Genomic DNA, 5,381 nt, shown 5'->3' on the forward strand with positions numbered 1-5,381 from the left:
GCTTTCTTTAGGGCTACACTTTTATCACTTGGATTTGCTGGCATCTCTAACATTGAGAACCTTTGTCTACTCTCGCCAATTTTTATTCATATTTTTTAATACATCTATAATATAAATCTCAATCATCAGTTTGTGTGAATGTATGTATGTATGTTTGCATGTCTGCCAAAAATTTTCGACAGACGCAACAGATCCTGATGAGATCTGTATCGTTTTGAAGCTCGGTGTCTCAGGCGACAAATATTGAAAACCTGGCCCAAAACATTAATTCCTTACCCTCAATCGGGCAGTTTTCTACAAGGAGGGGGTCGGTTTTTGTGTTGCCATTTGCATAAGTCATTGTATTGGTTGGATTGACTACACTTAATTTCAACCTTCTGAACTTCCGGTCAGGGGATAGAGACATTGGCTAAGATATCACGTTTTTTTAACCTATTTTTTTCTCTTTTGCATTACGGGTTCAAGCCTGCCTGCTTACTACCACTTTTTTTTTTTTAAGCACCTCTGCCTACTGTTGTTTTGATCCCACTCTCGGGGGAAGGTTCCTTACTACACCACTTAAACGCCTGAGCAACGCCAGGCACACCTGCTAGTCATAAAGACAAAGGGTAAACAATTGATAGCGGTAATTACAGTGGTTTAAAGTTGGTAGTCTTGAAAGTAACTAAGATAATTATTGAGCAAAAAATAAAAAGTCAGATAACAATAAATGAAATGGAGTTTGGTTTTATGTCTGAGCAAAAGACTACTGGTGTTGTATTCATACCAAGCCAAATGCAAGAAAAGTATCTTAAGAAGAAGAACCTGTTTTTTGTTTTTGTGGATCAAAAAAATAATAATAATAATAGATAGATTGTTAAGAGAGGTTGTCCAGCGTTTTTTTTTTTTCTTTCTTTTTAAACTAGGAGTAAATAAATGGTTGGTATAGATTGTTCAAGCGATGTACAGAAATGCTAAAAGTTGTGCTAAAAACAACAACACATTTAATGTTAAGAGTAGAAGTACATTAGGGAGTCAAACGCTTTTTTATAGCATTGGCTAGCCATCATTTCTAGTGGATATTCGAGTAGTCAGTTTCTGGGTGATCAAAGGGGGATGACAGATCCATACTGGATATCTGGGATTTCTGGTCAAAAGTGTATATATTCCAGGAGAGGAGTTGGATCAGAGACTCCGGGCATAAGGCAGTCAGTCAGAGTTAGCCATCTCAGAGTAAGTTGGATTTATGCGTCTCTCAGAAAGTAGTGGACTCTTAGGCTTTAAACTCATGTTTTGATTTGGTCAGGTTAGGGTTAGGGTTAGAATGATTAAGCAGAATTGGAAATCGGAAAAATCAGAACTTTTAGGGGTATTGGAATCAGAAATCTTCGTATCTATCTGATTCCAAAAATGATTCTTTTGTCTTTTTATTTGATTTTGTTTAAAGCAAAATCTTCTACTGCTGGTAGTAATGAAAAAATAAATATTTATCGATTTTAAACGACCATTAAAACTAATACCATTTCCCACAAGTGTATTTTTGTGCTTAAGAAAATATCTGCACATTCAACATGTGTTTTTACGACTATCAGAAAATCCATTGTTAAATATTTAGAGATTTACAAAGAATTAGAATCAGTAATTGTATCAGAATCGGGAAAAATATTGGAATTGCCCCATCACTATGGATTTAGACAAGCCCGTTCGACAGCAGACATCCTCACTGTAATCTCTGAACATATATACCATTCACTGGACAAAGCAGGGGAGGGCAGAGCGGTAGCTCTAGATATATCTAAGGCTTTTGACAGGGTATAGCAGGAAAATTAGATCATACGGTGTCAATGGTAGAATACTTAACATAATTAAATCCTTCTTAGATAAGAGAAAAATCCAGATTGTCCTCGACGGTCATACATCTAAACAATATGATAGAATTGCGGGATTGCCCCAAGGGTCTATCCTTGGACCTCTATTATTTCTAATATTCATAAATGACCTCCCCGACAAAATTGCCTCTGAGATGGGTATATATGCTGATGACACTACACTCTATAACAGGCATGACAAGAAAACAAATGAACATATATCTAAAGAAGTGGCAAAAACACTAGAGGATGACCTCCAATCTGTGGTTGAATGGGGAGACAAAAATGGATGATCACATTCAATGCTGCCAAGACTAAACTGGTTTCCTTCAATAATTACAAGAAACATTCTCTGCCACCAATAGCAATGGCCAGTGACACTTTATCTGAGAGTACATCTTTCAAACTGCTTGGCCTAACGTTCACAGGAAACATGAGTTGTAATAATTACATTGAAAGTGTTGCCAGGGCCGCTGCAAAGGAGGTAGGTTCTCTCTACCGTGCTAGAAAACTACTAACACCCGAAAGTATCCTGTACCTCTATAAGGCAACCATTCGCCCATGTATGGAGTATTGCTGTCACATTTGGGCTGGTGCATCTGCTACTAGTCTCTTGCTCCTAGACAAGGTTCAAAAGAGAGTCGCAAATCTGATAGGCCCTGAACTGGCATCTTAGCTTCAGCCTCTGTCCTATCGACGTAATGTTGCATCCCTCTGCCTGTTCTACAAGTATTTTAATGGTGAATTCTCTGACGAACTGCAGACACTTGTGCCCCCACGACGTAGACACCCTCGACAAACCCAACAGGCAGCTAAATCCCACCCGCACATAGTAGAGATCCCTAGATGTAAAAGATCTTTCTACTCCAGTAGTTTCTTCCCCAGAACCGCTAAACTCTGAAATTCCATTCCAGGCCACTGCTTCCTCAACTGTACTAACATGCAGAAGTTCAAGTGTAACGTGAACCGACATCTTGCTGCCCAAATCCCAACATAGTACCCCAGTAGTTGTTGCCCCAGATAGTAGCCCCCTACACCAAAGTGGCAATGTGCCTTGTTTGGGGTGAAATTTTTTTAAATAGTGTCATCCTATTTCTAAATCCCACCCCCACACTGTAGAGATCGCTAGATGTAAAAGATCTTTTTGCTCTAATAATTTCTTCCCCAGAACCGCGCTAGACTCTGGAATTCCATTCCAGGTCCCTGCTTCCCCAACAGTACTGACGTGCAGAAGTTCAAGTGTAACGTGAACCGACATCTTGCTGCCCAAATCCCAACATAGTACCTCAGTAGCTGTTGCCCCTGATAGTAGCCCCCTACACCAAATGTGCCTTGTTTGGGGTGAAAATGTAATAAAAAAATTTTTTTAAATCACTAGTAAAAATCTCATTTTGCAAATCTGCTAAGAAACTGAAATAGAAATCTTATTAAGAAACTGAGTATTATTGTAACCTCAAAAACAAAAGCAAAAAAACCTGTTTTAAACTGGAATTGTGGTTTTATTTGGTGTCAGAATTCTTCAATTGTGCTACTGACCAACACAGCAAATTAACGATCACGGCCTGTACAGTGAACTCACACATACATAGGAAAGTTCTTTGCTGTGATTGTAGCTAGATAAGTGTAACTGTAATTTTCATGGAAGGTGTTCAACTGAGCTTCAATCTATGGTCCCCCCTCGCCAAACTTTCACAAGAAACACTCGTCTAGCTATACACACTATCAATAATTCCCCCCACTCTTTATCTGTGCCTAAACCTAAACGTAGATTCCATGAACAAAGCTTCTTTCTTAGAACTGCACGCCTGTGGAATTGTCTTCTGTTTTCCTGCTTTCCAGCTGACTACAATATGGTGGTGTTCAAGTCTAACGTAAATAAGTTCTTGATGAGCCGTTCTATATAAGTTATCAAATTTACCAAATTTTCATTACTAATGATTACTATATTGTCCAATGTCTACTGTACACTCTTTAACCCTTATCCTTGAGTGGCCTCTTGGGCTTGATAAGTGGTGATGCCTATGTAAAAAAAAAAAAAAAAAAAAAAAAAAAAGCAAATTTTAACTCTGCAGCTGCTCAGTCGGGAAAGTTATGAGTGTACGTACAAACACACATATTTTATTCATAGATTCTAAAGATTTGAGAGATGTTAAGCTATAAAAGTTTGTCCATCGTATTTGGATTCTTCGGACTACTGTTCTCATTTTGAATACTATTTGCACAACGTAAGGGCTCATGTGGGGAGTTGTGCAGCAAGATGCTTATTCACATTACATTACATTTAAATCTCTGCATGCTAGTACAGTCCTGGAAACAATAGGGACAGAATTGCATAGGCTTTGAGAAAAGAAGTTATCTTATAAATTTTCCTAATGTCTGTGTGTGTGTGTGACGCGGTTTATCTAAGCCTACAGGCAATCTACCCAGGCAAGTAAGGTACCAAAATGAAGCTTATGACCCAAACTTATTAGAGTAAAAAAATCTTCCAACATCTGGGCATCTCTATAGTGAGGGAGTGAAATTTTGCAGGTTGGTGATAGACGTCGAGCAAAGAGATGCAATATTGCGTTGATAAGGCAGCTCAGATATTGCAATAATGCCCCACGCACGGGCAAACGGTAGCTTAATAGAGATATAGGATACTGGCAAGTGTGAGAATTTTTCTAGTCCAGTAGCAAGAGCCATCTTTGGACCAAATTTTGCAGTATTTTCTATGTATTTATTTCAATTCATATTGTCTGTGAATGTTTGATCGATGAATTTGATTGTTGGATTTTCAGGAAGAGTGCTATAAGAAAGGTTTCTTGGAATTGTTAAAGGGGAGGAGTTTTTTCTTAGTAGCATTGAATATAACCATCTATTTGTGGATATGTTGTGTTCGGAGAAATGTGATGTTAGAATAACTGGATATTCTAATAACAAGTATACAGGCTCGTTTTTATTTTAAACCAATTCACGGTAGAAACATGAAATTACTTACAGACGATATTGAGTGTCCAGTGATGCCACCATCTTGCTTATCTCTCATCTATAACTCTCCAGTCTTTATAGGGCTGATAAAAGGTGATGCTTCACATTAAAAATCTACCCTGGTGTCTAACTGTCCCGTGGGGAGGCAAAGTAAATAGGAACTCTTTATTTAGAGTTATTTCCCTTTTTATTGCTATAACAGGATACATTCTACTATAGACTGAAAGTCATTTTCTTAGGATTCAGCCATTGTCTTGGACATTCGTGTGCTTGATTTGTTGAGAATAGAGCATGGCATCATCAGCAAATAGATCACTCATCTTGGAAGCAATTGGGTTGGGATGGTTGGCTACGAAAAGCAGGAATAATAAAAGGCCCAAATATCGACTCCTAAATTACATTAAAGTGAATGTTTGAATGTACAACTATGGAGAACGACCTAGATCTTTTAGGTAAGAATCCGATTATATTAAATACTAGTAGGCCTCCTAGTGTTGCCCAGTCATAAAAAATTCTCTATTGATTATATGGTACCCAATATATAGCAGTGATTTCAGAAATTGA

This window comes from Euprymna scolopes, chromosome 22 (assembly GCF_053919585.1).
Source record: "Euprymna scolopes isolate OS-2025 chromosome 22, ASM5391958v1, whole genome shotgun sequence".
Lineage (NCBI taxonomy): Eukaryota > Metazoa > Mollusca > Cephalopoda > Sepiida > Sepiolidae > Euprymna > Euprymna scolopes.